The sequence below is a fragment of the Falco peregrinus genome, chromosome 1, assembly GCF_023634155.1.
Source record: "Falco peregrinus isolate bFalPer1 chromosome 1, bFalPer1.pri, whole genome shotgun sequence".
Lineage (NCBI taxonomy): Eukaryota > Metazoa > Chordata > Aves > Falconiformes > Falconidae > Falco > Falco peregrinus.
The window spans coordinates 126,248,857-126,271,889 of NC_073721.1; the positions used below are offsets into that span (position 1 = coordinate 126,248,857).

Sequence of the window (23,033 nt, forward strand, 5' to 3'; positions counted from 1 at the left end):
GCCGGAGCCAATGGGGCGGGCAAGGGGCGGTGGAAGCCAATGGGGGAGCGGCGCAGCCGGCCAGGGGGACAGCCCGGCTGGGAGCGGAGGATCATTCCGTGCTGGTGGCTGATGGGGAAGGAGCAGCGGCGGCTCCGCGGTGGGGCTGGGGTGCGCTCTGCCTTCTCCCGCCCCGCTCCGCTTCCCCCGCCTGCTGGAGCCGGGGGGGAGGCGCCGAGGCGCGGGGCGGGGAGCGGCGCTAGAGCCGGAGCCTCCCGGGCAGGGGCGCGCAGCCAGGAGGGAGGGAAAGGTGCGGAGCGGGGCGGCGGAGCGCGGGGAATGGCGCGGGCCGGCGGCGGCGGGGCGGGGAGAGCGCGGGGCGGGCGGGCCGCCGCGCGGGGGAGGGGCGCCGATCTCCTCAGCGCGGCGCTGGCCGTGAGGGGAGGCGAGGCCAGGCCGGCTTGCCCTGCCGGGGAGCTCCGCGGGCCCCGGGCGGGAGGGCGTGCAGCGGGGCCGGGCGGCGAGCGCTCGGTCAGCGCGGGGTGCTGCCGCTCCGGGTGCCCCTTCCGCGGGCGAGCGGGCTGAAGGGGCTTCGGGCAGAGAGGGGTAGGGCGGGGAGGCGGCGCTTGTGCGGAGAACCCCCGGGTCGGTCGGTTCCCTCTCTGGAAAGCTTTCCTGGGGGATGCTTGTCGCGGCTCTGAAGGTGTCACCAGCGCCTTGCCGTCTCTCGGAAGCCCGCTCCTGCTTTTGCTCACGTCCAGTCGTTGGATGAAGCGGTGGGGCCGGCTGGCCTGTGTTGCCAGCAGAAGGTATATTCGTTCTCCTCTACCTTTTGCCAGGCGGGCTTCTGGAACGAGGTGCCAGCTGTGCCCTGGCAGGGCTCGCTGGCTGTGGCAGGTATCGGATCCGCTAGTGCTCTGACAGCGGCAAAACCCCACGCTCGCTCCTCTGCGTGTACTTGTGACTGGTTCTGTCAAACACAGGGCACCGTTTTTGTTAGGCGTAGCAGGCGATAGGTAAAATGAGCTTCATTCGCTTGGCGAGACTCCTTCTTGCCCCTTCGTGACAGAGTCACTGGAGTTTTGATGGACTTGTTAACCTTGCCTTCACCTCAGGTGGTTGGAAAAGACAGGGCTTTTAAAAATCCCCAGGAGTCATTTGAAACATTTGATGCTCAGAATCAACAAAAAGATGAGAATTGCTGGAAGACTGACTTGTCAAAATATTTTGCAGTGCAGGATGGAGATGCTTCTAATACCTGTGTCGCCTGCAGATAAGCTGTAATGAACGCAGCTGGCAGCTAAGCACAAGTTTGGTTGAGAGAGTCTGAGCTGGGACAAGGGTCAAGCTGGATCCAGCTTCAGGTAAAAAGTGTACCACTGGTATTCTCTAACAGGCTAAATATTTTTGTGGTGGTTTAGGGCCTCATGATTTAGCTGTTAGAGCCATTGGATTTTGGTTTTGTCTGTGGTGTAGACGGGTCACTATTTATTGTTCTGTGGCACTGGTTTCGGTGTAATCGAAGTTACTGCAGTAGTTCTAGAGTGCAAACTTTTCAAAGTGTTTAGGACTTCAGGATCAGGGTGAATTTTATTTTAGCTCTGTTTTAAATTCTCCTTTACAGGTATGGACAAAGGTGGCCCCTGGGCTGAGGCTTCACAAAGGAAGTTTTGGTCTGGGATTTGTTTTCATGGCACAGGTGAAGACCTTTGGAAAAGAACTTTGTTTCCATGATAAAAGTAACTAAATTAAAGTGTATTAACTACACTGTTATAACTTTTAAAAAAATCTGAGAATACAGAGATACTTTTTCCTTTGTTTTCTCAGAAGAAAGAATGTCTTGTATGTTCTATTCACATGAAGTTGTAGAAAACGCCGCCCTGAAAACTATGGGGGAAACTTACTCGAAGTTCGAAACCAAAATTAAATGTTGAAACTCGTTGATTTTCCCTCTGCCCCATTCACATGCGCGCTGCTTGTATTGCAAGGGTTTGAGAAGTCTTGAGAACTGTTTGGAGGACTAAAAATGAATGGAAATGTTCCATAGGCCAAATACCTAAGCATCCTATCACAACGGTAAATAAATTTTAAATAATGTCTTTGTGGAGTACAGCTCTTCTTAAACAGACGGCAACAACAACAAAAAAAAACCCTTGTCACTGTACTAATACTCTCAGGATACCAAAAAAAAGTAAGTTGGATTTAAAAATGGATATGATGATGCCATTTAAAATGAGGATCCAATTTTGCTGTTTTTAATAGAGGGAGAAACTGTTTACATTTTGATGAAGCCATACTAGCTCTTAGGTGAGGAATTTTTATTATGTGTTTCTATGAATAAAGCTGTCAACTGTCTGTTGTAGATGTCATTGATTAGAAATACTGTATACTGACACAGTGTATGGAATCCTGCCTTGACGGAGTCCTTAACAGCGGAGCAGCAAAAGCAGTCTGAGCCCTGCTTACAATAGTGGGAAGCTGCTCTATAGGATCCCTGGTCAGTCTCCTGTTGGAAGATGAAAATATTCTCCATCCTGATCTGTATGTTCTGTTTTTTAAAGCTCAAGTACAAAGAAGTTAATATTGTGAGTAATTGTTATAATCACTACAGTTAATGTTTGATTTTTTGTACATGGTTCACATTTTTGTCCAATTTCTTCATTGCCTAAAAGAGATCTGTTGTTATCTCTGTGCAAAGGAGGTTCTAAATGCAGGTTTGCAGCTGAAGCTGATCATATGTCAGAATCCTGGGCCAAAATCTGAAATACTAAAAACACCCGCTATGGAAACTTCAGTTATGGCTGAGCCTGTGTTAGCTTTTCATGTGCTTCTATATGATTATTTTCCAGGTATTTTCTGATCAAGCTTTATAGACTATTTAGTGTAACTGCAATGTGGCCAATCGGGTGATTTCATCCACACTTTATATTTTGTTATGCATGGTTTATTTGCTTTTTTTTTTTTTAACATGAGTACTGCAGCCTTGCATTAACACAGGTTTTGAATGAAGGGCTCCTATACATAAAGTGTATGCCTCATGTGTGAAATCTTACTGTGTTCTATGAGTAAAATTGTTGAATAGCTGAGCGTTTGCTGAAATGAGCTGCTGATTGTTTTTTGTGGTTTATAATACTCCTTTGTAGATCTGCTGATATCTTGTTTGTCCATGCTGCATCCGGACAATGCATTCCTTCATGTTTTGTGTAACATCGAAGTCTTCAGTCATTTCTGTGTATGTAGATACGGTAACTGGAAAGTGAAAATTTGTTCTTAAATTGTCCCTCTTCCTGCCCTTAACTTCCCCACCTGCCAGCATAGCTGGAAGATGGTCATTAAGGGCAATTTGGAACAGTATTAATTGCTGGTATCCAGGAATTTTGTGGAAAAGGAACAAAAATGAGCATTGGCAAACCATATACATTTTCTGACAACACAATCTTATGCTTTGAGACCCTTAAAATCAATAGAAGAGTCCTATAGGCAAAAAAAAAAAAAAGAGCTCAAGACATTGGATGAATAAGCTCTGGAGCTTATGGCCATTTTCAGAGGCTTGGATGTCAGTTGTCAGGCCTGTTGTCTGTTGTTCAGTTGTTTAAATCTCCCCAGTAGTGGTTAGCAAGGTGTAAACTGCATGGTCAAGTCTAAACCCAGAAGGGTTCTTGCTTATTGCTCGGTTTTTAAAATGTAATCAGTCCTTTGAGGGAGTTTTGGCAAGTTCAAAACAATATGTTTTTCAGTGCTTGCTTCTGGGGCTGGTGTATAATTGCTCTGGCATGTGAGTGATTCCATTGGTTTCCGCATTAATTGCTTGTGAATACTTCATGTTTGTGTCACAATATTCTGTTTTCCAGCAGTGTTTCGAGTAAGGGATTGATACTCTACTGGGAAGCTCAGACGAGAAATGAAGAAAAGTTATTTAAAGCAATGCATAGAATGGGAGGCAGCTGTTTTAAGTTAGCAAATTAGGAGGAGAAGAAGAGGTGAATACTTCTGGTATGTCTCAAAACATTTCCCTCCCCCCCTCAGAGTTGAGTGTAGGATATTATTTACCTTTTTATTCACACAATATCAGGCATACCAGCAGAGCCTGGAAATTTGTAAATAACAGAACAGGGGAGGAAATTGTTCCACACATTTTTTTGTGGGTCTGCAAGAATAGACTGATCAATATATACATTGATAAACCTTCTAGAACTTGTACACTAATTTTTAAAATAGTTTAAATAGTTTTTTGCAAGTCTTTTGAAGCATGTCCCCCCCGCCGCCCCAGTTTCTGTTTGTCAGAGACAGTTGTTTATTTCCTACCAAAACTGGTTGTTGTAGTTGGTGTGCTTCTAGGACAGGTTTTAGATGAGTTTTGGAGGGTGGTTTGTTTTGATTTTTTTTTTTTAAACCAGGAAATGCACTGTATATGGTCTCTCTTTGTGAAAAGGATGCTGAAGAGTATTTATTAAGTTTATTCTTTGGTGTTCTTTAGATAATCAGGCAATTTCTCATGTAAACTGGCAAATTTATATGTATTTCTTTTCTGAAACAATCATTTTATTTATGAAGGAGGATGACACCATTACAAACAAGTTTGCTTTTTTATGGCTTTGATATTTGATTTTACTGGACAGGATTTAACAACTGAAAAATAATGGTTCTGTTAGTTCCAGAGGCTTATAATATGTATCACTTATTTTGAATATTCAGCCATTCTTAGTATTGTTGGTCTTCCTTTTACAAGCTGTTTTTTCCATGATCAACTTCAGAACTTCTGTAAAATCTCATTAATTAGACACTGTAAACCAACAATATTATGGATTAACTTTATTGCTAGATAAATCTTTGGGGTAATTTGTGGGTGAAATGAAAAAAACCCTAAATTGAAGAACTAGCATAATTTTGAAGTCAAATGAGCAGGCCATGGAGCTTTCCTGAGTACGTTGTAGAGAATCAAAATAGAATAACCTGTTAAGATGTGTGACAAGAGGGAGAATGGGAAATCAGCACTTTTTTTTTTTTTTTTTTAACCTGTCATAAATCTGTGAGTGGGTCAGCACAGAAGTAGGAAAAGAACTTCAGAGATTCTTGCAAAACTCCTGATAAAATTCCTTTTAAAAAGCTGACAAACTCAGCTGTGGTATGGCAAAATAAACACAAAATCAGAGGTGGGAAAGAAATGACAATTATTAGTATAAAAAGTGTAAGGTTACATAAAGAATTCAGAGACTAAAAATGTGTGTTGTGGATTTTGTAACTAGGGTGGAAAATACAGTGAATGGTGGTGTCAAAATGAAACTGTATTAAATGAGGTTTATTGAAAAGAGTTTGCAGGACTGATTTAGCTGTTCCTGAAGATGACAAGAGATGTTTGGAGGACTCAAAATAGAAAATTTGGAGATTCTTGCCAAATCTGAATATGTGTTGGTATAAATAGAAAGGTGTTTTGGGTTTTGTTTTTATGGCAGTTTGTCTGAGTAACTTGAAGCAACAGTAACACAATGTCAGGTTTTTACAAGGTGTGCACACCAGCAGCATGAATGTAGTTCAAAGTACAGTAACCTTACTGTCCCGCTAGGACTCTTAAGAAAACTTTTGGGACCATTTGACCAGTTCTGCTCTCTTCTGGGGGGGAAAAAAGGAAATGTGCTTGTAGTTTTTATACTTTACAGAGTTATTAAGTTTTGATTCAGCAGAAGTACTTTGGAAGAATGGAGTGTGTTTCTTTCTTGCACTCAAAATAAGAAGCACTTGCTGTAGAAAGAGTGTATTCTACAAAACTTGCTGCAGTGGATGTGGGAGCTTTCAAGTCTGACAGTTTTAAGTAGTGAAGATGAAAGTGAGGACAGTTCTTGGGCAGGGGACTTCAAGAGGAATGTGATTCATGGGACATAGTTACTAGTGTAATTCCCAGTGCAGCTGCTGTAGTAACTTCTGCCAGTAGTAAAAAAATCTGTCCAGCACTCTACTGGTCGTAGTGTAAGTGATAAAGGTGGCAGCAGCTGAAGTGTCATACCTTGTTCTGCTTTCCAACTTCAGGCCAGCGCACATGGACGGCGCAGTTCCTGCAAGGTTTCACGCTGTCACCAGAGCTTCCCAGGGTTTCCTAAAGTGTTCAGGCTGGGCTAGAATTTTGGAATTGGAGGTGGTAAGATTTTGTTTTGTGTTTTCTGTACGTAGCAGTGAAAGGGCAGGGATCTGGAGGGACTGCGTTAGTCTCATAATGACTAAAATCTTTTAAATTCAGGCAAGAAAACCCCCCAACACTTAAACATAAATAAAAAAACACAAACATAAAAAACCACCTTCTGGTTTTGCACTTTCATTACACAAGGTTTTGTATCAGTAATAAATTAATTTGTTTCAGTACTTCTTGCTGTGTTAATACCTTCTATTTGCCATTCCTTAAACTGTAGGTCAGACTTTTCGTTTATTAATATGTTTCCAGTTATGTTGAATGGAACATTTCAGATTTGATTCAAAATGGAATTAGGGAGTGAGAAGCTCTTGAAAAATTTTGAGGGACAAGGGATAAGGAATGTTTTGCTAGATCCAGGCTTTTTTTAAATATAAATTTCTAGTTCAAATGAGAAAAATCTTTCACTGGGAAGTGGGGTACTTCTGAAGTACTAACCCCAAAATATTATTTTTTTCTCACTAATGTGTCATTGAAACTCACTTTCCTAGCACTTGGTAAGTGTAGTTTCAATCCAAAATTGTTGAAGTGAATTGCAAAAGGTCCTGCATCAGTCTAGTGTCAAAGACAGGTCTGGAATTCAGGTACTCTGATTTTTATAGTCAGGGCAGTCTATTTAACTGCCTAGCCCCAACATCTGCATTAGCAGATAATAAAATTTCATCTGTGCAGTGGAAATAATTATTTTGTCCTATTTAAGAGAATACTTGGCTTCCTTCCTAGCTGTTCTGCATGTCAGTGACATGTATGGAGACATATGCAGCCTTCCTAGTTTCATTGAGTCTTCCTTATCCACTTCGAAGAACTGCCAGGCTTGCTTTTCTCAACCTCTCACCTGCCTGTTGCTTCCCTTTTGTCATTTCCACCTCCTGTTTCTTAAAAACTTGCCTCCTGCAGCTTGTTTGGCATTCTTGAACAAAGGCTTTCTGGCTTGATTTGGGAGAGAGGTGAAGAGGGAATCAGAAATTCCAGTGCACAAAGTTATCACAAGATTGTTAGCTATTTCTTGAAAACATTCTATAAGCATCCCTGACTGCTCCTGGTGACTGCTGTGGTACAATTCCTACAGCCACAAATTGAGTCCTATAGTACTCCTACTATAGGATTGAACTGTACTACAGGGCAGGAAGAGACGCGCTGTACCGCTCCCAAGCATGTCCTGACAGTAAATGCAGCAATGCTAAGTAGTATAGTTTTGTAGCTTACATCTGGCATGTATATGTCTGCACTGGGGCTCAGCCCTAATAAAGTGACCTTTTTTTCTTTTTTGTGGCAATGTTATGCATATTTTCTTTGTCATAGATGGCTATAAGTTTATGGAATGAGAGTCACATTGCACTTTTGAAAATGCTGTTAAAAATTAACATTCTCTACAACATTTATTTTTGCTTGAAGGTTGTGGTGATTGTTTTGTTTGGTTTTTTTTTTTATAATGATGAAACCCCCAAGCCCAAAAATTGTAGTTTAATGCTTTTTCTGTGCCATCTTCAAACACCTTTCCAATACGGAAGGCAGGGTGAAAGCTGATTATTTTTAAAAAAAATTAAATAATCTCCTTTTAAAGCCAAGGAAACAAAATAGTTCTAGTGCTAAAATGAAAACTACAGTTTCAGCTGGTGTAAAAGCAGATTAGCAGATCTCCGACTTCTTCCTCAGCAATCAGGTCTTCACAGTTTCCAGAGTAGGTTATCTGAGTTTAATAATCCTTTAGTTTCATTGCTTTCCTTTGTGCTTCTTAATTTTTCTGCCTAATGTAAAGGTATGGTGTGTTGTACCTCCCGCCATTTTTTTTTTTTGCCCATTGACAAATAGTTTCATAGTTAAACTTGGAGGTCAGTCACAGCTGGTGATAGGATACGAAACTCCTTATTTAGCCAGCGCTCTGAAAGAGGGTTTTGCAATTCTTGTAATGGTTAAAAAACTCACTGAGCCAGAGACAAAGCCAGCCAATGGATTGATAACTACAAATAATCATAGCATCATTTATAACTGAATAATGCCCATGAGATGTACAAACTAGTAGGAGGTCTCATGTCCATTTTTAAGGTGGGTAAGTTGAGCTGCAGTAAAGTCACCTTTCCTGCTCACCCAAAAGGACTTGGTCCTCCTTAGACATGCAGGCTAGTCTTCAGGTTTGTGGGGGTTTATGCCCAGTTAGTTATAAAAATAGATGCAGCTACTTCTAAGACACAGAGGCAGGAAAGGAAAAGTTAAATTAACAAATTGAAGACTTGACTTGTATGAGAATACATGGATACTTTTTTTTATTCAGAGACAGAAGGAGGGGAAGAAGAGGGAAGGAAGCAAATTCCATGGCATGGAAGTTGTTATCAAAACCAAATTAATTTTAAAGTAGACGGGCCTTTTTAGAAAGTTACAAAGCGGGGTTCCTTCACTGTTGATGCCTTTAAAGTGGACACGATATACTGGAATAAGGGTGATGCATTGGTGCTGAATAGGAGGTGCACACTGGATGCGATGGCCTGGCTGGTGGAGTTAATGGAGTTGCTGCCATTGGCTTTGTGAGTGCTTTGGTTTTGGCTCATAAGCTGCTTACAGTTCCGCTTCTGCAGGGAGAATAAAGAACAATCAGCAAGTTTGTACAGAGGCTGCTGGTAGACATCAGCCATGAGTTCTAGCCTGGCATTTAATTAAAATTTAATTAAATAAATGTTTCTCTGGAAATAATTGAGAATCGTAATCCCCTTGTGGCGGCATTGTTTTTCCTCCTAGGTGGGTAGGGAGTTTCTGGGTGGCAAAAGCAGGAGTTTTACAAGTAATCCCCGCGCTCTGTCCTGTAAAGCTGTAATTCAGGTACATTTTGTGTCTGCTGATGCAATAGTAGCTACAGGGGTGAAGGAGGACGTGGATAAGTAGTGTTCAGTTTTACTTGAGTAGCCTGCAGAGTGAGGGTCCCTACCTCCTTCCATGAGGAAGGAGGACTTTAAAGCATGGGAAGCGCTTCGTGCACCACCCTAGTAAACGGAGGCCTCGACTGAAAGATAAAACTTGTATGCTGCTCCAGTAAAACACATTACGTGTTTGTTATTTTCTGGGTAACAGCCAGATCATTTGTTGTCCCTCCACACACACACTTGATTTATAAAGGAAGTCTTCAGTCTTTTGAATGTCATACAAAACTGTTCAAAACCAGATTTGAGCAACTGAAATTCAATTAGTTCAATCAGAGCAATTCAATTGACACAGCTGAGTCCTGTGATCTGAACAAAAGATTTTGCTTTAATTGTGTAGGAATATATAAATGGTGATGTGATTGTCTTGTTCCCAGTCCTCCAGATAGATTTAATGCATTTTAAAGTTTACTGGTATACATCCCATTCCACTGCTTGAGGTTTATGTGATACTTCCACCTTTCATTAAATTATACGTGAAAACAGTCCCCTGGAAAACAAGAAGGTGTTGGTGTTTTCTGTGGGCGAGGCTGGTGAACATTCGGGGTTAACGTGTAGTGTTACGGCTAAATTCAGTAGATGGCTCAGTCATCCGACAGAACGGTCCTGTAACATCCGTTTGCAGATGATAAACCATTTGAGGTTGTGATTCATGAGCAGCTGTAGTGATGCTCAAGTCAAAAACTGAGCTTTATCTCAGAGCGGAAGAGGTTATGATGTCCCATTCTCTTAAATCTACTCAACACTGGTCAGTCTACAATGTATAATGGGGTGCAAAGCAAGTGTAAACATGTTTATTCCCTAACAAGAAGACCAAGATGCTCCACTGGCTAGAAGCAGAGGTTTCCTTTGTCATCTTGCTGCTGCCACTAGCAGTTATGCTCTTGGACTTCATTTTTCCCGTGGCATCTGTGGCTGGTTGCCACCAGTCCTCTGCTCACCCTCTTAGGTGCTTCCTTACCGTGTCATGGTTGTTTTTCTGTATATAATCAAAGACTGTAGTTGTCATGTTGCTTCTTCGTCTCTCACTTTGCATAAGCGTGAAACTAGTGGTCATACCAGAAGTTCTGGTGTTACCTAGTTCTGTTTTCTGTCACAATTTAAAATCTCATTTTGCCTTTCTGAAGGTGGCTGTGTAAATGAGGCATCAGCGTACGCATCACACAGTTAAACTGGCGATTAGCTTCCTCTGCCAGTCTTCCTTCACTGTCTTAGTGAAGCAGCAGATCAAACAGCCTTATTTGCTTATCATGCAAATTAAAATTGGGCATCATCTTTGAAATAAGATTTTTCTCTGAAAACTTCCATATTTCTTTCTACATGAAATCTTAAATGATGAGGTCCTTGGCCATCTGCACATGAGAAAACTTAGGCAGCATCTCATCATTTAATTAATCACTCCTTCCAACATTGTTTTCTCTAACTTGACAAATTTCATCGTGTGTTACATCCACACAGAGTGATGCTGCGGAGGGTCTTGTACAGAATGGTGGTTTGTTATTTCATCCCTTTCTTGTGCTCTGCTCTCTTGCTTTCAGTAAGAAGTGTTTTTCCTTATCTCGGATCCTGCCCTGCCTTATTTCTCATCACCTCTCCTTAGTCAGCTGCTAGTTTTGCTTGATATAGTGTGCCCAGCCTCTGTTGACTGCATGTTGCATTTAAAACCATGATTTTCATACAAGGAGGAGTATCCTGTAAAAAAAACCTTCTCCTAAATAACCCTTAATTTTCCTTTACTGTGATGACTGCAAAAGTTTTCAGAATTCTTTTTCGATGTGCTGTTGGGACTGTCACTGGTGTCTTGCTGTTTCTTTGGGCCTCCCTGCCTTGTCTTGCTCTGCTGTTGCCTCTTTTATTTCTTTTTTGTGCATTTTGTGGAATTACTGTCACATATTTATCCTATCCCAGGACTAGGCATGAGTCAGTGGCTAGACTTTATGGACGTTAGAGTAAAAGAAATAAATAATGATAGAATATGAACTAATCAAACATTGACTCATAAGTACAGAAGGTGACATCTAGTCCATACTTTTTCAGGGCAGGGTCAGCTGCACGTAACTTTCTTCCTAACAGATGTTTATGTAGGCTGCTGTTGGAAGTAAATAATACTGACCTTTCTGCTCCCCCAGTAATTTGCTCTAGTTCCTTGCCATTCTTGCTGGTCAAAACATGTAACCTGAATCTTTCTTGCTGCGGTGTAAACCCATTTCTTCTCATATGGGCTGGGAAAAGGAAAAAAAGTATTTCCCTTTTCTTTCTTTCTTTTTTTTTTTTTGCCCCCCCCCCCCCCCCCCTCCTTCCCCCTCAAACACTTTATTTAAAGTACTTACAGACTTTGTGGTCACTTTTTCAGGCCAGCCTCCTCTGTCTCTTCAGCCCTTCCTTGTAGGTTATTTACTGAACATCTGATCATTCTTACTGGCTTTCTGTATATAGTTTGTATTAGATACACCCCTTTCTTAAGGCACAACGTTCCAAAGCAGGGTGCTGTGCTCCAGCTGAAACCTGGGCTATATTTGTCTTTGATCCGCATGAAGTGCAGCACTGCCATCAAAATAAACACTGTTGACTCATGTTCACCTTGTAATTTCTCTGCAACCATTAGATTATTTTCTGTAGAGTTACTTAGCTCGTTCTTTCCATCCAGTATTTATGTGACTGAAGTGACAGTAATAAGTAGCTGCAGTTTTTTCCCCTCAACGAGGGTCTCTGGATGATAAATGTGTCTGAAAATCTATTCCTAGAGGGAGGTGTGATCAGCATGGCAAAGTTCAGTGGCCTCAAACTGGAAACAGGACTGGGGAAGATGCAGAGGCTGTTCAAAAGCCTCTCGTGGATACAAGACATCTTAACTTTTTCATGGTGGTTTGGCTGTATCCTTGGAGTCACAGCATCTCTTAGATGAAATAGCATTGCTGCTCTGATACTTATCCGTTAGGTATGTAGAGGGAGGAATTTTATCCCTTTTCAGCCTTCCTTTTTGTGAAGTGCCTATACACTTGAAGAGATCTGTTACAAAGATAAGTCTTAGCTTTTCTTCTCTGGACTTGTTCTTTACTAACAAGCCCAATTATATTTTTATTCACTTCTCTGATCTTTTTTTATCCTGGGTGATGCAACATAAGGGATCAAGGTTTCATTGCTGAATCTTGAACCTTAAGAGACAACAGATAGAAGCGTAAGTGTATCAGATGGTACATTGAAGAGTGAGTCAGTGGACCAAGTGCCTGAAATACATCTTCCCCATCCACATGGTCCCAGAGTGCTGTAGTGGTTGAGGGGCAAACTGCCAATAGTGGACCCAGCAAAATCTTGCAAGTGTTTTCAGAATGAAAAAAATGCTTGAGGGGACAGAAAAGATTTGAGTAGAAAAAGAGAGGAAAGATTTCTAGTTACTAATTGCTATCCATACTTAGTGCAGTACTACTATTCTAGGCCTTGGAAAATGACATGTTTTTTTTTTTTAAATACATCAAAAGCAAACCCAGGAGTAAGCGGTGGATATTAAATATTGAAATACCAAAAAGGATTTGTCATCTGCTAAGCATAAAAAGACTTCACTTCAAAAAGAAACAGGCTGTCTAGGCCCTGTATGTTTGTTTTTCTTTATATGGATCATGTATTCCCATTTCTGTTAAAGCAACATTGACATTTGGTTAAATGGAAGTGCTTTTACTTTACAGAAATGCTATTACAAAAATAGTGATTTAATCAAATGAGCTTCACAGAATATTCACAGTTCACCCTCTTGTGTGCTAGAGTTCAGCGCTGTACAAACAGAATCAGAAATTCTTTGCTTACCTAGCAGCAAATTGGCTGCTTAGTCAGATATGCAAAACACCCTGTTGAGCATACAATGCTGAAAGAAAGTTTTGATAATTTAGCTTTCTTCTATAGTGTCATTTGTTGCGGGGTCAGACTTTTCAGATAATAGCTGTACAAAGTGCCTCAGCATTCTGTGTGTCTTCTGAATGAAGCTCAAAGCACAGATCTTTACGCTGGAATGTGTGCTTGGAGATGAGCTAGGGAAATATTCAGAGGCTCTGAATGTTATTACTGCTTATGTGCTGCATTATTCTTTTTGAAAATTCCCAGAGCTTGCGATATGTTGTGTATATTTAAAAGCCCCATGAGGGGAGGGATAAAATACAGTCTTCTTCTTTCCTCCATACTTCATGAATAGCTTCTTTCTTGAAAATACAAAATGATATAACCTTGTTTATTTTCTTACGTCTATTTCTACTGTTTTTACAGTTATCTTAAAAATGTACTCTTTTCTGTCATTGTTCCTTAAATATTTGCTTTCCTATCTTAGCCTTATGAGTGGAAAGCCATAGGAAATGGATGTTTGTGGTTTATTAACGTTTTAAATTCTTCTGGTAGTTGAGAGTTCTAGAAGTCACTGCAGCATGGGCAAAACAAGTAGAATTGCATTTTCAAATCTTGTTTCTCTATGTGGAAATTTTGTGGCCGCCCTTTGTTTTTCTCTGAGACAGTTCTGCAAGTCAGTCAGACATTTGAAACTCAAATTAATTTGTGTGAAAACTACTAAGAAAGTTAATTTGGCAGTCAAGGGGTATCTTAATACAGGCCTCAGAAAACAGAGGAGTGGCAGTCAGCATAAATGGGAGTGTGTGCTTATAAAGAAAGGTGAGCATTCATCTGAAGAAACAGGTAGATTTACAGGATCAGATCCTGAAAATACATAAGTGCTGAAGGAGCCCATGGAGGTACGTAGAGCTGTATGGCAAATGTACCTGCTCATTTGCAATGGCCATTCATGCAAATTGAGCTTTTATGGATGCAGATGAGCTGTACTTGTTCGTACCGTGCCTATATCTAATTCACACACAGGTTCAGGTCAAGTGATTATGCAAGTGAGAAGTCAAATGACATGAGTGTTTTGTATTAATTAGTATGTTTGTGAACTTTTAAAACACTCTGATATGTTTGGTCATATGTATTTGAAGATACATCTCTGCATTACAGGTTACTTAAGGTTAGTTCTAGTACCAGGAACAGTATTAATACAAGAACAGTACAATAATACAAAGAAGTCACCTTTGGTTTTTTATTCTGTGAGGTAAAATGGAGGGATTCTGATTTATTATTTACTAGCTGGGATGAGTAGTGAGGGTGGCTTTTTGTTCCTCTAAAATGAAGACAGTGGCTTACCAGCTTCTAGTTTTCACAGACACCAGCAAAACATCTTCCCCTTGATTTAATCTTCAGCTTGTTCCAGCTTTCCACCTCCCTTCTGTAAGTACTCACAAACATGTCTTTATTCAGCATCTCTGATCACAAGGGAAACATAGGTGGGACTTAAAACTAGGGATAGGAAGTTAATTTTAGCAAAGGGCTACTTGAATTTTTTTTTTTTCCTATAAAGGGCTGCTTCTGTCACAAACTCACTTTATAATCATGGAGCAATGTTGTACTCCAGAAACATCTAAACTCCACCCAAAAAACTTCCACAATAAAGGAGGAACAGGAGTGTAGAAGTACCTGTAGAGATCATGTTTTGCATTACTTTTTTTTTTTTTAAAGGGCTATCTTACAGATTCCTGCCAAAAGGTCCTATTACTGAATCCCGTACATTAAGCTCCCCTTAAGTCTAGATTAGATGCCCACGTACATTGTTCCCTCTGTCATGAACAGTCTCCTTTACCTCCATTCTGGCCACCTCTTCTTGTGGCCTAATCCTGTTGGGAAAGAATCCCCCTGCAGCTAACTTGAGGCCCTACTGAGGGGATGAACCCTCGGATTTACACCACAGTTGACCACATACACAGAAAGCAATTGGTTTTAGTTGCTGGTTAAAGTGTTGAAATTGTGGAAGAAACTTTCTTGAGATCCATAGTGTTGCTGTCCTCTTTGATCTCCTTGGAAAGCCCTCTGTTTAGGCAAGTCAGGTCCTTAACGTCTTGAGGTTTTGATACAGGCAAGTCCACATCACCACAGGGGTTAAGTGGGTCTGTCCTGCCCTTCTGTCTATAATTTTACAGTTTCTTTGGCAATTCTTTGATCACCTCCAATCTTGGATCCCTGAGAGATGCCGTAGTTTTCCAAGGGGTCCCTTCTCTTGACAAATCAGTTCTCGGTATGTTGTAGTTTACTGTCCAGCTTAGTTCCTTTCAGTGGGGTAATCCTATAGTCAAAGAGTTCCTTTTACTAGCCTGTACTGGTACCTTTTAGGTATCCTATATGAAGAGTAGAAGACGTTACACTGAAGAAGGGCCCAAGCAGTCTTTTTGACAGGTACCATCATTTCAGCAGGAGACCAGTAAATCTGAGGATTTCCAGATCACTTCAAGATGAGGGCTGGAATGAGCTGTGCCAAGGGAAAAGGCAGCAGAAAGAGCAGGGTCCATAGCCTTGGTATCGCCATGACCAAAACTGGACCATGTCATCTCCAGGTGCAGGAGGCTCATGAGCAAGTGAAGGTCAGAGTGCACAGTTGTGTATTGAGGAGCCTTTGGAAACAGCCTTTGAATTAACCAGGCTGCTCCGTGCAGAACCTCAAACAGCAATAAAAAGATGACTGATCAGAGAGAGCAAGTAAAACAACATGGGTGTCATTGCGATTGTACAGACCTGTGGAATCACACTGCTCGGAAGGCCCTACAAGTGGGCTGCAGCCGTGCCACTGCCCTTCTCCTTGCCGGCTCTCCCCAAGACAGAGTTCACAAGAGCCAAACCCTGAGGTGAGGAAAATGTGCTGCTGATGTGAGATGAACACTGGGGAAGCGTTCAAATGAGGGAGGTGGATTCCACTACCTGCTGGTTAATGAGGTCCCATAGTCTTTATTTCATAACTGAAATTGCAGGGAATATCCTGTAATAGTGAGTAGCAGAATAGATGCCACTTGCTTATGTGGTGAAGCTGATAAAAAGGACTGGGTTTGGAGTAACCTACCACTAGCTTGCCTTACAAAGCTTTTTTTTGATGTGATGAACATACCTGCTTTTTATTTGTTCATAAATACCAGTGATTAAAAGCATTAATAGCCTTTCTTTCAAGGCAGAAGAATGAACATTAAATGTGTATCTAGACAGCAGCCTGTCTTCCAAACAGCTATGAAGTGCCACAGTGTTTTTAACCTTCCCATTTTTTCTTGCTTCAAGGTAAGTATATGTGACTTGGCTGTCAGTGTGGCTGTAACCTACCACTAAAATGAAAGCATTGCCTGATATACATAGTCAGATATTCTAAAACCAACAACAAAATAGTTTTCTCTTTGCGTGGATGGCTGTGACTGTCTGGTGAATGTCATCTGTGTTAAAGTGCTTTTAACTTGTTGCCCAACAAAAGATGTGTTATTGCAGTACTTTGTAAGCATTAACATTTTTCTGGCCATATCCACTGCCATTTCCAGGGTCTTGTCTTGTATTTCTGGCTCTGGAATTCTGTATTGCTGGATTTCTAGAAACAGAGTTTCTTAATCTTTCACACACTTAGTAAACATACAGCCCAAAGCAGATTTTATTCTGAATTTTGCTTAGGGGCTACGTGCATAAAGCACAGCATAAGTTTTGCTAGCTATACTTGTTTTTAAGAAGTATAAGTAAATAATAAGGTAAAATCCTTATTGTACACGAGTTTGGAGCAGGAGGGATTCATATTCTATGAAATTTGCATAAAAGAAAGGTGTTTCTGGCTGTCTTTAAATGTAACATTATTTTATTTAAACACGTTCCTAAGGATTTTGTATTGAAATTTCATTTTACCAGTACCCCATGATTTGCTGATTTGTTGTTCCTGAGCAGAAATAACTGGCTTGGCTATTTTGTAATGTTGCTGTTAGAAAATCCAAAAGTAGTATTATTTCATCGCCTTCTACACAATTTATTATTCCACTGGTACCAATCTTCAGTAGATCATAGAAGCAAAAGATTTGAGAATGATAGGAGTGACTAGCCATAGCACTCAAGTAGAAGCAAAAAGAAGGAACAGAGTGATTGAGCAATCTGTGGAACATTAAGAGTTCTCCAGATGTGACTTTGTGGCCTCATGTCCCCAAAAGGGGTTACCAGTATAGATTGGGCGTATGTAATACCTACAGAAGCATTAATCAGCCCCTAGATTCCTCAGCAGCCTGTGAAACACTCTCAGGAACACTCTGCCAAAGAATGCCGATGATCAAGTGATTTGTAACCTGTCTTTCATTGGGGAAATGTGTTGTCAGTCAATATCTTGCCAAGCAAGTTTAATGGGGTGGAGATTCTGGGAAAACTGGTGGGACTGGAAGTAAATACTCCTCCTCTAATATTAAAATTGAGTTAGGCTTCTGAATAAAAAGCGATTATTTGCCTAATTTCCCTTCAGATGTTCTAATATACACATGGGTCCAAAGCTAATTCTCTGACTATTTAATAGCTTTTAGCTGGTTAAGATGCAGACCTTAGAATTGAGGGGTTGGGAAATGAAGACAACTCATGGCTGGGAAATCGAATATGTAGAAATTATATTTTTTTTGTTCCTTCTAAAATAATTTCTTCATGGTTCCTGTTATTTCCAGTTCTCTCATTCCTTTGTGATCTGTTATTTCTGTGGATGTTTCTTAAAAAGCTGCTGTTCCTGTTTATAGCATATATCAGAATAGGGAGAAGTGGTTTGTAATATCGTTTAAAAATTTTTTTTTTACCATGATGCCTAAAAAAGAGGATAGAAAACAAATCCTCTTTATAATTTCAGAAATATGTCTTGCTGTTTTTTAAAAATCTTTTTTTTTTTTTTTTTCCTGTTGGGAGAGTGTGAATAACCCAGAGATAGGGGGCTGTCAGCTTTGGAAACCCTTACTTGAAAAGGCAAGCATGTGAAGTCTCGGCCAACATTACTTCTCCCAAGGTATTTGAGTTAATGAACATAAATAGAAACCAGATAATTTTAAGCCACCTGTAGTAAAGCAATTTCCTTTGCAGAGCAAATTTTGCTACAGTCTCTCTCAGATTCTGACCATGCATACCCTGTGGGGGAGAAAACTTAAAAATCCAATGTAACATCTCAGCAGGCAGGAAATTTTTTCCCCTTTTAAACAAAATGTAACTAGTTACACTGCCTTTATTTTTAGGGTATATAAAGGAAATTTGGGGAATAAAGGAAAAGGGGGAGAAAAAAACCCACCACCTTTGATCTTTCCCTCAAATTAATCAATTTGGAATATTTTCTTTGAGCAGCCTGACTTTTCTTTTAGCTGTGTGTGTCTGTCCTGTGGGCTGTTTCTGTTGCCCAAAGATTCCAGGTATTTAAGGTCTTCATTCCTTGAAGGTACCATGTGTTAAAAAAAAAAGCAAAACAAACACCAAAAAATCAAAACCAAGCCACCAACCCACCCCCCCCAAACCAAAAAACCCCAACAAACCAAAACCCACCACCCCTCAAAAAACAACAACCCGCCCTCTATTCAGGAATTCCTAGAGTGCCATCCACATTTGAAACTCGTCTCAGTGCCATAAGCATTTTGCATTTGAGCGACTGTTAAGAGAGCAGAGTACTTGTAGTCATAGAATCGTAGAAGGGTTTGGGTTGGAAGGGATCTTGAAGATCATCTAGTTCCACCCCTTGCCATGGGCAGGGACACCTTCCACTAGGCCACGTTGCTGCCAGCCCTGTCCAGCCTGGCCTTGGACACCTCCAGGGATGGGGCAGTGTAGAGATGCCTTATGATTAAGCTATTTCAAGTAATGGTAAGCCAAACTGCCTTGTGACATTTTGAAACAGGTAGTCATAGTTCTGGTAAACCATCTGATAGTTCTCTGTGGTGGTGTGCCACATGTTCTAGCAATTGCTGTGTTGTGTGTTTTAAGAGTTGTATCAGGGGTAATTGAAATTTGGGTCTTAATCTCAAACTGAGCAACCCCTGTGATGCTTTATGGAACCTTTACTCCATTCTTCCACCTTTTATCTCTGTTTTGGCCAAAGCAGCCTCTCCAAGAGTGTATTTTGTACCATTGTTCCTCTGGTGTAGACTGGCTAGGAATTCAGAGACCTGAGCAACTTTGTAGCAGTCACCAGCATAGTCAAATAGCAGGGGGAGAAAAGAGCAAATTAATTCTAATGATTAGGTAGAACATACCAGTGGAGAGTCTGGCAGAGGTGCAGCAGCTGTTGGGGCTGACTGACTGCATGTGCACTCCCTCTGCGTCCCAGCAAACCTGTTTCCTAAATGCTGCTAAATACCAGTTGTTTCCTAACAAATTCTTCTGTTTATCAGCGCAGAATGCTCTGTAACACCAAATAGCAAGTGGAGCTGCAAGAAATTTCGAGTATAGGCAAATCGTTAGGCTTGAGGCCTGAGTGTATTTTCTGGAATTTAATGCCATCTCTGTGTTCCTGTTATCTCTGATTCCTAATTTAGATTTTAGATCTCTAAGGGGTTCATTTGAACATACTCTTTACTAGCACTTTAAAAATGTCAGGCATATGTTTGTCAAATTTAGAGCTGGTTTAAGCACAATTATGCATGCATTTAAGCACAGTAGTTAAGTGATTTCATGAACTATATCAGTAAGTTTACACTAATGTAATTACACTGATACTAGCAAGTTTTATGAATTAACTGCATTTGTTTCCAAACAGATCTAGTTAGTTCTATTGGTGCAAAATCCAGGCATAGACAAACACTTATTTTTGCTAATAATACAGTGTTACAAAGGTGCGATGTGTTTTGTAAGATGCATCATAATATTCTTTCCTTCAGCCAAGAGGAAACTGAGAAGTCGGAGCAAAATGCTTTAGTAAAAACTGGGTGTCGATTTTGTTTGGTTTGAGGATTTTTTGGGAAGGGGTTAGGGGTTTTTTTGATTGTTTTTTTGTTGGGGTTTTGTTTGGTTGTTGGTTGTTTTTTTGTTTGTTTGTTTGAGGGAGTAGAGGGCTATATATTTCAAGGAAGAGGCATGCTTGGCAGCAATCCAGAGATTGTTTCAAGTGTACCACAGTCAAAAGAAGTAAAAAGTCAGAATAACATACAGAATAAGTATTGTCAGAGTTGTCTTGACTGGTGATGGCTGGAGAAGGACATCTTTGGTGGGTGAGCGCTGGGGCTCTGAGCACGGTTCCTGGGGGAGCTCCCTGCAGCCAGCGCCATGCTGGCAGCAAAGGTGTGTGCTGGGCTGTCACAGAGAAGAATCTGGCGATTCCTTTGGCTGAGCATTCACCAGGTAGACATCAAAAAGGGAAAAAGACACATGGGTTGTGCCTGGGAAGTCGTTTCTCCATTGGATTCCACTCCTGGAATGGCAGAGCTCAGAGGGTTGCAATCAGCGGTGCTGAGTCTACCTGGAGGCCTGTAGCTCATGGCGTTCCCCAGGGCTCAGTGCTGGGTCCAGTCTTGTTCAATGTATTCATCAGTGACCTGCATGGAGGGGCAGAGCACACCCTCAGCAAGTTTGCTGATGATACAAAACTGGGAGGAGCGGCTGATAACCTGCGAGGCTGCGCTGCCATTCAGCGAGACCTGGACAGCCTGGAGAGCTGGGTGGAGAGGAACCTCGTGAAGTTCAACAAAGGCAAGTGCAGGGCCCTGCTCGTAGGGAGGAACAACCCCACGTACCAGGACAGGCTGTGGCTGACCTGCTGGAAGGAAGCTCTGTGGAGGAGGAGCTGGGAGTGCTGGTGGCCAGTAAGTTGCCCATGGGACAGCAGTGTGCCCTTGGGGCCAAGACGGATTCTGGGGTACAAAAGGAGGAGTGTGGCCAGCAGGTCAAGGGGGGTGATCCTCCCCCTCTCCTCTGCCCTGGTAAGGCTGCATCTGTCGTGCTGAGTCCAGTTCAAGGGAGACAGGGAACTACTGGAGAGGGTCCAGCAGAGGGCTACAAGGATGATGAGATGATGGGAGCATGTCCCTTATGAGGAAAGGCTGGGAGAGCTGGGTAGCCTGGCGAAGACTGAGAGGGGATCTTAACTATATCTTACGTGCAGGTGTCAAGGGGATGAGGCCAGGCTCTTCTCGGCAGTGCCCCATGGCAGGACAAGGGGCAATGGACATGAACTGCAACAGGGAGTTCCATTGGAGTATGAGGAAGAACTTCTCTGCTTTGAGGGAGGCCAAGCACTGGGACAGGCTGCCCAGAGAGGCTGTGCAGTCTTCTCTGAAGACGCTCAAAACTCACCTGGACGCAACTCTGCAACCTGCTCTAGGAGAACCTGTTTTAGCAGGGGGTTGGACTAGATCTCCAGAGGTCCCTTCCAACCCTGACCAGTCTGTGATTCTGTGGTCCTACAGATCACGCAGTGCCAGAAACCCCTTCTGGAGCTGGGGGATTTGATGCGTGCAGGGGAACAGCTGCATGGTCTTCAGGGGTTCTCAATGCCTACAGGGAGGACCAGGAGGATGGGAATCCCACTGCAATAGCCCAGGCCCTAAGCTTACTTCTCTGTGTGTGCAGAAGTAGTGTGACAACCTGCAGCCCCTGGTGTGGCGTTCCCAGAATTAAATATTGTAATTAGCCTTTTCCTTCTGATTTCCAGTTCTATAAACCTTGCATCTGTACTGCCATCTCTAGCCCTTGGGAGTACTGCTGCACTCCGTCCGCTGCTGACAGCAGTGTCAAGCCTGATTCATTGCTGAGTGAGACTTGTTTTAGAGGGATGAGCCTATGTTTTTAAATTAGCCGTGTTTTAACTGACCTGAAAGGTAAGCCAGAGCCTGAGCTGCCAACACTCTCAACAAAAAGAAATTGTATTTTGAGAGGAATGCAGTAAAAAGTCCAGCCTTTTGTCTGGAGCGGATGCCATCTTCATTCAAACTGCTTTGCTGGTAGAGGAACCTCTCAAGATCAAGTTCTCACTTGATTTGGTTTAGGGACTAAACTGGAATGGGCAGAAATGTTTGGATAGAAGTTTCATATCAAAGCATCTGTTTTTTTGAAATTAATGTGTTAGGTGTTCCAGTAATGTTTTGGAGGGTGGGGGTGTGGAGAATGTAAAATCTTCAAAAATCAAAAGTATGTTTTGGTTTGCCTCTTCCAGCTCGCTTTACATTTGATAGTGTAAAGGGTCTTGTTTGACTTTCAGACTTCAGATGCCGTTATTTTCCCTATTTTGAGGTGGTTCTTCTTTCAGCCGTTCCAGCCAGGTGCCGCCTTTGGAACAGCTCTGCTGACCCTAGGGAATTGCTGTTTGGTCACAGCTACTCTGGTGTTCCCTTCCCTGTGGGTGCGGTGCTGGCTTGCGGGAGCTACTGCCGGGGTGCTCGTGGTGCGTATATGGTGGCTGCTGTGCCAGCCCTTGCCCCTGCTCCCAGCACAGGGCCAGCCCTGCCACAGCGGTGCCCGTGAGCTGGTAGCTGGGCCAGTCTGTTCTCCCTGTTTTGAAATGCAGGCGTCAAGGTGAAAGAAATGGTCAAAACTTGTTTTGAAGCTCTAGAAGAAAACTTTCATTTTCCTATGTGTTTTCGATTTTGTTAGTTTTGCAGTATCAACTTGTCATCCTAATTCAGATATTTTTTGTCCAAGACCAAACAAAAAATGTAGCATTTTTCTGGAACAGAAATCCCACTTTCACATATGCGTTTCCGTTGATTTTTGTGGGACTACTCACATACATAAATAGCTGCAGAATCTTATTGAAATCCGAACCATAAATTTTGTAATAGGTTAAAAGCATCCTGTCAAACTGTGGATAATAAATTCTGGATATAGTGAAATTGTTCGTAACTTTCGGGGGGAAAAAACGAGACTGCATTTCCCCTCGCTGATTTACAATGGCTGTGATTTTTAAAGGACCTAAAATACCTTTCTGATGTAAAATTACTTAAAGTCCTTCCCTGAACAAACAGTGATGCTATGTTGGCCATACTGCTATCTAATTAAAAATTTACTACGGTATCTGGTGCCTGAACCAGGAGCACGGAAGTGCTGATGCACACAGCTCTGGAAGGAGCACGGTGCCGGCTGCTGGCCCCGACCTTGGCAGGCTGACCCTCCGCCTCCCGCACCCTCGCTTTGCTCTGGCTACTCTC

General features: G+C 42.0%; 1 long non-coding RNA gene across 3 annotated transcripts in view; it reads left to right on the forward strand.

Annotated features, from left to right (window-relative positions):
• The first annotated feature begins 148 nt into the window (after nucleotides 1–148).
• LOC106112636 (uncharacterized) overlaps nucleotides 149–23,033 on the forward strand; it is a 32,239-nt gene continuing 9,354 nt past the window's right edge. The window contains exons 1-4 of one of the 3 annotated variants that reach the window (XR_008749263.1): nucleotides 149–289; nucleotides 1,213–1,343; nucleotides 1,604–3,972; nucleotides 6,004–6,112. This is a non-coding gene — a long non-coding RNA (uncharacterized LOC106112636). Of the gene's footprint in view, nucleotides 290–1,212; nucleotides 1,344–1,603; nucleotides 12,956–23,033 lie in introns of those variants that run through there. The other 2 variants (XR_008749262.1, XR_008749261.1) reach the window with 2 other exon arrangements.